Genomic DNA, 12,153 nt, shown 5'->3' with positions numbered 1-12,153 from the left:
CCGTCCTATGAACAAGGGAGTGGGACACAGGGCGTGTCCCTGCCTTTGGCCCCCCGCTGTAGCTGCCAGGGAGATTGCCGCCGACGCGCTGGCGGTCCAGTCTCCCGTTTCCAGGGTTGTCTCCTTCCCTGGGAGGACCCCAAAGGCTGGCCGCTAATCGAGCTCACGTGCTCGGCCCTGCCACCGCCAGGTGAGCACTGGAGATTCGAGTTGAGCGGAGGAGAATCCCAGCCCCGTCTTTTGGTAAAGAGTTGGGGCTACATGAGGTCTTGTCTCGGCATTGAGGCCACTTAACCAGGGGTGGTGGTTGGGAGAGGGTCCAGCCCCCCAAGATCTGGGCTTTCTCCAGCCGCCAGAGGTGACCAGGCTGCAACCTCATCTTTTAAAAAGCCGCTCCCTGAGGAGGTGGGGGCTTCCTGGAGCCAACCTGAGAGCCAGAGCCTGTCAGGCCAGAGGCTACTCCACAGGAAATGGTTTCTTTTTAAAAGTCTGGTACTTGCAAGAGGCAGGAGAGTTTGCTTACACAGAAGCCAGTATCAGATTTTAAAAATCAAGTCCACGACCTATTCTATTCCTATCAATAAGGATCCAGGAAGTTTTCAATACCCAGCTTATCTGTTTGAAGAATGTGGAGCTCAGAAATTCCAGTGAGATTTTGGAGAATTCTATGCCTGACTGCCACCCACCCCACCCCAGGAGACTGGCTCATGGATGGGTGACATAGACCGGGATTGCTATTCTGGGAAGGAAGGAGGGAGCTAGACCTTTCCTCCTGGCTAAGAGACCCCTCAGACTTAACATCCCCAAAGCCAGTGGCACTGTCTTTCCCACCCCAGTCCAGATTCCCTGTAGTTATTAATGGCACCGTTTCATACTAGGCAATCCAATCTATTCAGATAAATTCTTTAGCCTCATCCTCTCCTCCCTCATCTAATCAACCACCAAATCCTTTGGCTCTACAGTTTGAGATATCTCCGATTCACCTAGCTGCTCTCCAACTCTGCCTTGAGTCCTGGGGGTCCGAGTGCTCATCCTCTGGCTGGGACTACTGAGGAGCCTCTAAACGGGTTTCTACGCCTCACCTCATCACCCCCCTCCATCATGCACTGCCAGCATGATCTTTCTAAAAATAAAACACAAATAAAATCTGCCAGTCCCATTGCTCTCCAGAGTCAAGTCCAAGCTCTTCAGCATGACTCTTCATGGGCTCCCTTGACCTACCCAGCTCCACACTCTGGGAGCCAGCCTCCTACCCTAGCAATCCTCAGCACATTGTGCGATTTCCTGGTGTGCTTCTGCCCATCATGTCTCATGTCCAGGAAGTCTCACTGCTACTTTGTTCACCTAGAAAACCATTCTTTCCCCAAGGCCCAGCATAGCATTTTACCTCACCCCTCCCTTCTGTCCCCATACACATACATGATGGAAGGAATCCTTCTTCTTCTGTGTTACCATGTGCCTCACACATATTACTACACTGACTTACACTGTACTTCAAGCAACTGTTAACAGAGGCTACATTAGACCCATCAGACCAGTCATTTTTTAAATGATTTTAGAACGAGGAAGGGAGAGAAAAACAGAGAGACAGAGATAGAGAGAGAGAGAGAAGCATCAATTTATTGTTTGATCTATTTACATATTCATTCTTGTATGTGTCCCGACTGGGCATAGAACCTACAAGCTTGGCATATCAGAATGATGCTTTAACCGGCTGAGCTACCCAACTCAGGCTCAGACCAGTCACCTTAATGGGAGGGACAATGTCCTATTAGTCTTTGTATCCTTCCCCAGTGAAACAACCAACATGGTGCCTGGCTTTAAAGGAGAAGCAAATCTTTAGCGAACTGAAAATCAACTCTCTTAAATGCACAGTCCATCTTGTTGGTCCCTTCATTGTCCCCCTTTTCATTTCACAGATCACAGATCTTGTATATCACAGAACAACATTATAAAGATCACTAACTCCATCCTCTCATTTTTTAGTGGAAAAAAATCAGTCCCAGGTAGAAAAAGGGACTTACTCAAGATCACATACAACCAAGACTATATTCAGTCTTCTGTTTCTGAGAGCAAAGTGGTGGGGAAGATCTGTTGCTCTGGGATCAAGCAGAGCTGGGCTTCAATCCAATTTTTTAACTTACTAACTTTGGGATGAATCTATTTCACTCTCCAGGCCTTAGTTTTCTCATCCATATAATGAAGGCAGTAAGAGGATCTACCACATAAAGTTGGGTTTTTGTTCATTTTGTGCATAGTCAGTAAATATCCAATCAAATGACTCCTCTGTGAAAAGCACCAAAGCACAGTACTGGTCATTGGGTAGCCTGCAGTGACCCAAACTGATACTGTCTCTGCCCTCAAAGCTGTACTCTAGAGGAGGAGACATCAGTTAACAAGTAAGTAGGTGAATAGGTAACTAAATTACCTAAAGTAATACAAGTCTTGAGGGAAATAAACAGGATGCAATGATAGGGAATAATGGAAAGGGGAGATGGTAGATCTACTTGGATAAAAGAAGGCTTCTCTGAGGAGATAACATTTAGACTGAGCCTAGAAGGATTCGAGTGATGTAGATTATGTGAGATAAGTGTAAAGTGCTTAGAACACTGCCTTGTGTAGAGTAATGGCCAAAATTAATGTTGAATATTATTGATATTTTACTTATATCAGTGGTCTCCAATTTAAGAGCTGAGAATCTCTCAGTGGTGTGTAGTTATTGCACACTAAGACTTTCTATATATTTAAAAATTCAGTGCAGCTTTTCAATTGTAGATGCCACTAGGAAGAATAAAAATACATATTCTTTTTTTCACATGTCCATTTTAAAGCATAACAAGACACTATCTAGTATGAAGAAGACTGAATCAAGGTGAAGAAGAGTGGCAAGATATGCTACCACTTTTTAAAGGATAAATATATAGCTTTCATTGGTGTGGCTCAGTTGGTTGGGAATTGTCCTGCAAAGCAAAAGGTCACTGATTTGATGCCCGGTCAGGGCACATGCCTGGGTTGTAGGTTTGGTCCCTGGTCATGGCACGTAGAGAGGTAACTGAATGATGTTTCCTGCTCTCATGAATGTTTCTCTCCCTCTCTTCCTCTCTCCTTTTCCTTCTCTCTAATAAAATAAATAAATATTTATAAGATAAATATACAAATATTTGCAGAGTATAGATTGCCTTGGAAAGGACATAGTACAAATTAGAACAATAATTGACCCTGGAAAGGGCACTGCATGACTGAGGAATAGAGCACAAGACAGATACTTTTCATGGTATTCCCTGTTGTACCTTGCAAATCTATATCAAGTTTATATACTGCCTACTCAAAAAAATGTTAAGAGGGGATTCTCTAAATCAGGGGTGTCAAACTCATTTTTACCAGGGGCCACATCAGCCTCATGGTTACTGTCAAAGGGCCAAAATAATTTTAGGATTGTATAAATGTAACTACTCCGTAACTGCTAAGGAGTTGAAATTACATTCAGCCCTTTGAAGGCAACCAGGAGGCTGATGTGGCCCCTGGTGAAAATGAGTTTGACACCCCTGCTCTAAATTTTTATTGTTGCTTAATTTTTATCCTGTATTTTCTCAATCAAAAGCTCCTTAAAGTAGAACTATTGTTATATGGGATTCCTTGATTTTTTTTTACCTCTAAATGAGATTCTCATGCTTAAAAGGGGTGGGAATGACTTTGCTATAATTTTATTTTCTTTAGCATGCAAAGGTAACTTTTGAGATCCCAAGTCTAGAACTCCTGCAGCCACACAAGGTAGGACTTAGGCAGAGGCTTCTGAAGGGAAGAAGGGCACCTGTCCAGTTTTCCTCAAGGTGTGATATGTATGAGGACAAGCTTCCAGAATTAGCCTCAGTCGTTTAGTGTGAAAGAGCAGGGTACTGGGCTTCCTAGCCCAGACTAACTCTATATTGACTGTTTCCTGGGGATAGAACTGAATTAACAGGCGTGTCTTGGAAAATAAAGCTTGATATTCTAAACCTGCTAACCCTTCATCATAAATTCAAACTGATAATAAAAGCAATAGCTGCCATATATTAATGGCCAATTGCATCTGTATTTCCATGCCTTGATGACTTTGCATTTTACATATTGAACAGACTTATAGAAGTTTAGTAACTTGCCCAAATGACAGAAATGGGCTCCCACTGAGGCTTGTCCATTGTCAAAACGCTCACTTCATGCGCCATGACATCTGAGTGGGAGGCGTCTCGCAGCCTCACTTTCATTGTCTGAGAGGTCTCTCATGTCTCCAAACTACTTTCACCAATGTCAGGCTATTTGAAATTAGAACAGTATAGAGCAAGTGGTATGAGAATCATTTCACAAAGAGATGAGGAAAACTGAGACACTGAGAGAATTTAAATGACTTTCCCAAGATCATAAAACTACTGATGGGGCCGAGACTTATTACAAACTCAAGCTCACACTTTTGGTTTTTTTCCCCCCTTATTTATTTACTTCAATTTGTGCAGCCTTGCTGAGGTACAATTGAAATTGTAATGTATGTATTTATTTGTTTTTAAGTCGATTTCAGGACTTTAAGGTTTACGAAGGAAACGCAAATTGACATATTAGCACAAATAACTCAGGTATAACTCAGCTGTGTTTTCATTTCACAGATTGCCTTACACAAATATTTTTATAGTGAAGAGTCATAATTTTGCTATTAAGTGCCACATGTTGTACTTTGAATCATATTTCTTCCGAGGTAATCAAAGGGTGTGAGGATGCCCACTGGGACACTGGATGAAACACGGAGCGCTTCATGGATCTGCGTGTTGTCCTTGCACGGGGGCCATACTAATCTTCTTTGTATCATTCCAGTTTTAGTATATGTGCCGCCAAAGTGAGCACACGATATATTTAAAGTGTACAAAGTGATGATTTGATATATGTTGTGAAAGGATTCATACAATTGAGTTCATTAACACATCCATCACCTCATATATTTACCCCCTCTTTTTTTTCAGTGAGAACACAAGTTCTACTTTCTTAGCAAATTTCAATTACATAATATATCATTAATCACTATGTTATACATTAGGTTTTAAAAGTTTATTCATTTTAGCCCTGGCTGGTGTGGCTCAGTGGATTGAGTGCCGGCCTGCAAACCAAAGAGTTACTAGTTTGATTCCCCTTGTAGGGCACATGTCTAGGTTGTAGGCCAGGTCCCCAGCAGGGGGCGCACAAGAGACAACCACACATTAATGTTTCTCTCCTTCTTTTCCTCCTCCCTTCCCTTCTCTAAAAATAAAATCTTTATTTTTTTTAAAGAGCTTATTCATTTTATAACTGGAAATTTATATCCTTTTACCAACCTCTTCCTCTCCTAATCCTGGTACCACCATTCTATGCAATGTTCTATAAGTCTAACTTTTTTAGGTCTCACATATAATGATACCATGTAGCATCTGTCTTTCTCCATCTGAGATATATATGTATATATGATATATATATATATATGATATATATATAAGTAAGTTTGTCTGGGAAAAGTCCAGCCATTATTAATATAACGAGAACTGTTTGCATCACATCATTATAACCTGGCAGCCAAGGAGAGTGGACTGGAATGCACATGTGTGAACAATGACGACTTCACTGTACTAGTCAGTGGGGTCAGTACTTTACTGAGTGAGCATGTGTACTGTGTGGCTGTGGCATTCACAATGACTGAAATAGTAGAGCAATGAATCTGCACAGATTTTGCATTAAGCTTGAACATTCCTCTGCAGAATCTATTAGGATGATTCAGAAGGCTGCAGCTATGGGCAACTGGTGATTGGCAGCTTCATCATGACAACGCACCCACTCATGCATCACATTGTCTCATGTAGAGTTTTTTGGTGCCTCAACCAGGTGCCTCAGCCTGGCTACAGCCCAGATTTGGTGCCCTGTAACATCTGGCTTTCCTTAAAACTAAAATCACCTTTGAAAGGGAAGAGATTTCAGACCATCATTGAGATTCAGAAAAATACGATGGGGCAGCTGATGGTGATTGGGAGAACTGTGTGAGGTCCCAAGGTGCCTACTTTCAAGGGGTCTGAGGTGCTATTGTCCTATGTACAATGTTTCTTGTATCTTCTTCAATAAATGTTTCTAGCTTTCATAGTATGTGGCTGGATACTTTCTGGACACACCTCACTGTATATCACACCCATTATTATCCACTCATCCAGTGATGGACACTTTAAGTTTTTTCCATACTTTGATGACCGTGCACAATGTTGCAACAAACATGAGAGCATAGATTTCTCTTCAAGATAATGATTTCTTCCCCTTTGGATCAAATTCACACTTTTTTTTAAAGATTTTATTTATTTATTTTTAAAGAGGGAAGGGAGGGAGAAAGAGAGAGAGAAATATCAATGTGCGGTTGCTGGGGGCCATGGCCTACAACCTAGGCTTGTGCCCTGACTGGGAATCAACCCTGCGATGCTGTGGTTTGCAGCCCGAGCTCAATCCACTGAGCTACGCCAGCCAGGGCACGCTCACACTTTTGAACAGAACCACACAGAGAAATGGAAGCCAGACCTGTTCATTACCCACCGTGGCTCCCACAAGGCTGTGACAAAGCTGGTTCATGGTGGCAGTGGATGGTGTCACTATATAACAACCACTGAGAACAAAACCAGAAGTAGACAGAATGGTATAGACATTCTGAATTCAAGATAGAACACCCACATGAAAAGCTCAGCTTCTTCTCCCAGATCCTTCCCACACAAAATGGACTTCCTCCAGCTTTAGCCAATTCAGCGGCCAGAAATGGCCACTGACCCAGGTTGTAAGACTGACCCCATCCAGGAGCACTGGCTAGTGAGTGAGGTGTGCATGGCCTTTCTGTGGTCACTGAGTCTCACAAACCAAGACAAACACTTTGCAGGGGAGTCACATTTTCTGAATAAAGGCATTTTGTAAACTTATTTTTTTTTATCCTTTTGAGGTCTGTTTTCTAAATTTGGCTTCCACAGTCACTCTCAGGTTCTGTGTGGTTCATTTCTTTTCCTCCAAGGATTTTTCAAACAAGGAACTAAGTAGAAAACAGATATTGAGAATCTGAGAATGTTAGCACTGGGAAGGACTTTAGCAACCATGTGGCCCAAAGCCCTCCTTTTGCAGAGGAAGATCTAGAGACCATAGAGGTTATCTCATCTGCTCAAGGTCACACAGCCTCCTTAGTGGCAAAAACAGCATGAAAACCCTGATTCTTTGCCTAGTGCTCTTTTGTCCACATTTCAAAATCCAGGCTCCACCCCACCTGCAATGTGGGCTTAGGTGAGTCACTTTACCTTTGTCAGCCTTAGTTTCCTTCCCCAATAAAATTGGGATAATAATAATTCTACCTCTTATAGGTTTTGTGAGGATTCGTGTTCTGGGGAGGTAATTCATGCAAAATGCTTCACAGTACCTGGCACAGAATGACTGGCTAAGGTTGTGGGCAGTGAACTCGAACTGCCTACCTCTGAAGTTCAGTTCTGCCACGTGCTTAATGGACATTTGGTCTAGTTACTTCACTTTTCTGTGTCTTGGTTTCCAGTTAAATGGGTTAAATGATAATAGTTCCTACCTCATTAAAATTGTTGTGTTATTATTTTATAAGTCAAATAATTTATATAGCCCATGCAGAGTAATGCTCGACATGTTAGCTATTACTCGTCTGACTAGAATAACTTTTATTTCAGTAGCCATACTTTACTTCAAACTCTGTTTTAAAACTACCCATTTTCATAGGTTTTGAACACATGCTAAAATTCTTAAGAGTAGAACCTGATGTTCGACTTCATGTTTTTTAAAAAAGTCACATCAATGGTACTCCCAGCTCCCAGTCAGGAGGGAGGAGCTGATTCAGTCATGTACAGCCTATGTCAGGAGTTCAAGGGCTTCCACTCCCCAATTTGTTGAAAAGGGTAGCAGCCCCTCTGTCTGAGTTGTTCCATCTGGGATAATAATACTTATTTCTTTGTAAAGTGCTTTGAGACCTTTGGATGAAAAGTGCTATGTGAGCACAAATTGCTATCTCTTTTCCAGATATTACTTTTAGATACAAATCCAGAAGCTCCCTAAAAAGACCATAGCAAAGTATCATCTAGATACGCCGTATCTTTCCTGTAGCATCACAAGCAGTTAATACATTCATGTTTTGCAACATCATTAGTTTTCTTTTGCCTGTCACAGCATATCTGATTTGGATTGAGAAAAAATAAGATGTCCTCAAGCTGGATTTTGTGCTGTTTAACATAAAAAGATTTTCCTCCCTCTGTTTTCCTGATTTGTGTATTTGGAATCCTCTCCCGAGGTCAACAGGAACTTTGAGGTTGATTCAACTCTGTGGGCGTGAAGCAGGATGAGAAGAAGAAATTATTCTCTTATTCCCAAACCCTCCTCTCTCTTCTCTCTTCCTTCTCCTCTCACTCTCTCCTCTCTCTTCTCTTTCTTTGAGCGTCCAATCCAACCTTGCTTTATAATTTTCTAGATTATGTGCATTCTTTTTCATTTGCTTCCCAGACACTTCCAAAATCAGCCATAGTCAGAAATTTTAAGACTTTACTTTTCCTGAGTTTTTTTTTACAATTCATAAATTTACTTATTCATTCTACCAAGAAGCATTTCTTGAAAACCTACTTTGTATATGGACCCAGATGCTAAAGAAATACTAGCCATGGTTCCTGTCAGAGCTAAAATCTAGGCAAAATTAGAGGCAGGAGCGATTACCAGTTGAGCAAGTGCCTGCCTTGGACCTCCCAGCCACACCCAACACTTTTTCCCTTAATGTCATCCCTCCCATTTGTCTTTCAGGCTCAGTGTCCCACTGTCCTCTCAGCTCTCCCAGTTGTGAGGGCAGAGAACATACACTCTGCAAACACTAGGTGCTCAATGTTCGCTGAACTTGACAAATTCAATCACATTAAGGGATTAATATCTATCAGGGCCTAATGCCTACAAACTCCTTAAGTTATGGCTTAGTTTCTAAGTGATTCCATATTATTCATTCCAAAATGAAATTACTGATTTCAAAAATAGTTTTATTCATTCTTTAAAAAATCTATTTGATTAATATCAATTTTGCAATTTATCACTCAAAACTACAATATTTTCAGTGCCTACTCCAGACCAAGTTTTTTATACCAGACGCTGAGAATGAGGGTACAAATTAGACACATGAGGTCCTACTCTTTTTTTTTTTATTATTGATTTGTGAGAGAGAAAGGAAGGGAGAGAATGAAACATCAATTTGTTGTCCCATTTATTTATGCACTCATTGGTTGCTTCCTGTCCATACCCTGCCTGGGGATCAAACCCACAACGTTGGTATGTTGGCATGACACTCCAGCCAACTGAACCAGCCAGGGCTGCTCCCACTCTTGAAGACGTTACACTCTTTTTTTTTTTTAAAGATTTTATTTATTTATTTTTAGAGAGGGAAGGGAAGGAGAAAGAGAGAGAGAGAGAGAGGGAGAGAGAGAGAGAGAGAAACATCAATGTGCAGTTGCTGGGGGCCGTGGCCTGCAACCTAGGCATGTGCCCTGACTGGGAATCGAACCTGCGATGTCTGGTTTGCAGCCCATGCTCAATCCACTGAGCTATGCCAGGGCAGACGTTACACTCTTAAAGGAACACAGACACACAAAAAGGAAACAAATACATAAAATATTACAGTAAGATAAAGAAAAGAGGAAGAAAAGAGAGTGTGTATGATTAGATTGAAAGTGACTAGGACAGAATGGCACTTGCAAAGGCACTCTTTAAAGAGGCAACATTTGAGCTGAGGTCTGAAAGATAAAGATGAGTTAGCCATACAGAACGCTGGGAGCAGTGCATTTGAGGCACAGGAAAGAATTCTGTATGGAGGGCCTGAGGCAGTAACAAACTTGACATCAAAGTATGGGGAAAAAAGCCAGTGGGGTTGAAGATTCTTAGAACAGGAGTGGCATGAATGAGGGCAGGGAGATAAGATCAGATTTATCCTGGGCCTTGCTATGGTAGGTTTGGATTCTGTTCCAAGTACAATGGGAAGTCATTGGAGAATTTAAGTAGAAGAATGGTATGTTCTAGTTTATATTTAAAGGAGTTCACTCTACTCTGAGGGCAAACGCTAGACTCCAGTCCGCCAACAGTCCCCCCGTGGGTTGAATCCTGTCATGAAGTTTCTGGCCAAGATCGTGGAAGCAGCCTGTTTGAACCCCTTCACGCATGTCAGTTTCACAGTGGCCAAGCTTGCCAAGCCTGTACCCTGCCCATGGGCCCACATAAGCTCAATTTTGTCTGTGGCAGGTGGTGGGACCAGCATGTGCTGCGAGCTTCCCCAGGAGAACGTCAGAGAATTCCAGGTGGACAGTGTCTCCAAGGAAAACAATGAAATTTACGTAGACATCACAATCGCCAGAGAGCTGTTATCTGTGTTGAGCAGTAGTTGCATGGTAGCCCATGACAGCACCATAAAGGTTATTCCTAGGAAACTGCGGAAGAATTTACAAGAACCACAATCCCAGACCCTGATGTTAATAGATATTTGCCAGCCTTGAAGACTATAATGAGCATTGTGGAAAGAATGAAAAACATCAGCTATCATCTTATATTGAAGCAAACCTAATGGAGACTTGAAAATAGAATCTGAAGTAGTGTGTGTTACAACTGACTTTAGAGATCTCAGAAGTCCTCCATTAAGTAAGTACCTTGTTACATCCGAAGATATTCCTGTCATTTTAGCCTCCGAAACATTTTCAGGACAGAAACCCAGACCAGATGGTGGAAGTACATATAGATATTAGGAAGTTCCTGCAGTTTCTTGCTGGACAAGTAAACCCTACAAAGGCCGTCTGCAATGTCCTGAGTCACAAGATGGTTCACTTTGATCTGCTCCACGGGGATGTGTCCCTGCAGTATTTCATCCCTGCCCTGTCATAGCAGCGCTCCATTGCACTGGGGCCCAGGGACTTCTGCTGTGACCTGGAAAGGAACCTGGTGATGTGTTCAGTCATTTGTCTGTGTCCTCACAGTAGCACAAATTCTGTACATTTTCCTTATTTTTCTCTGTATAACATTTGAACAAGAAATTGAATTAATGAACCAGTTGGATAAACATGCTACTTAATATTAAATCACTCTGCAATAGGGAGCAGAGACTATAACAGTGCAAGAGTGGAAGCAAAGAGCAGTTAGGAAGCTGTGGCAGTAGTCTGAGTAGAAGTGACAGTGGCTTAGACAGGGGTAGTGGCACTGGAGAGGAGAAAAAATTGATGGAATTCAAAGTATAATTTGAAGGTGGAGCCAACCAACCAAGAGTGGATGAAGTAAGTAAGGAAGGTAGTGTGATCAAGGATGACTCGAGTTTTTATTTGAGCAACCGGACAGATGATGCCACCATTGATTGAGATGGGAAACTTAGTAAGCAACATAATGAGGCTAGGGGAAACAGGAAATTTCATTTTTTAAAGGTTTTATTTATTTATTTTTTAGAGAGAGGGGAAGAGAAGGAGAAAGAGAGGGAGAAATATCAATGTGTGGTTGCATCTCCCATCCCCACTACTGGGGACCCAGCCTGCAACTGAGGCATGTGCCCTGGCTGGGAATCGAACTGGCAATCCTTTGGTTCGCAGGCTGGTACTCAACCCATTGAGCCACATGAGCCAGGGCAGAAATTCCATTTTTGACACATTAATACTGGGATACATGTTAGACATTCACATGGTAATTTAAGTTAGCTGGATATGTAAGTCTAGACTTCAAAGGAGAGGTCAGAGTTAGAGGTCCAAATTTGGGAGTCAACATAGAGATGGTACCTAAAGCTATGAAACTAGATGATGAAAAGAGAAAGTTGATAAGAAAGAGGACCTAGAACAGCACTGTCCAACAGAACTACATGCGAGCCACATATGTAATTTTGAATTTTCTATAGCCATGTCAAAAAGGCAAAAAGAAACAGATATAATGAATTTTAATAACCCAATGTATCCAAAATATTTCAATATGTAATCATATAAAATTATTAGAGATATTTTATATTCTTTTAATACTAAGTCTTTGGAATTCAGAAAGTATTTTATGCTTACAGCATATCTCATTTCAGACTGGCCACATTTCAAGTACTCCATAGCCACACATGCTTGATGTACGTCTAGAATCTAACCCTGAGGC

The 12,153-nt window shown here is 41.7% G+C and overlaps 1 non-coding gene and 1 pseudogene across 1 annotated transcript; one reads left to right on the top strand and one right to left on the bottom strand.

Moving 5' to 3' along the window:
- Positions 1 to 4,765: 4,765 nt before the first annotated feature.
- LOC123813289 lies at positions 4,766 to 4,872 on the bottom strand. The gene has a single exon (XR_006784718.1). It is a non-coding gene; the product is annotated as a U6 spliceosomal RNA (small nuclear RNA).
- Positions 4,873 to 9,912: 5,040 nt separating this feature from the next.
- Positions 9,913 to 11,033, top strand: LOC123807529 (annotated as a pseudogene).
- Positions 11,034 to 12,153: the final 1,120 nt, after the last annotated feature.

The sequence above is a fragment of the Phyllostomus hastatus genome, unplaced genomic scaffold, assembly GCF_019186645.2.
Source record: "Phyllostomus hastatus isolate PE091 unplaced genomic scaffold, TTU_PhHast_1.1 phas_contig_150, whole genome shotgun sequence".
Taxonomy (NCBI): domain Eukaryota; kingdom Metazoa; phylum Chordata; class Mammalia; order Chiroptera; family Phyllostomidae; genus Phyllostomus; species Phyllostomus hastatus.
Note: the sequence above shows the minus strand (reverse complement) of the source record. Positions and strands in the feature narration are given on the sequence as shown.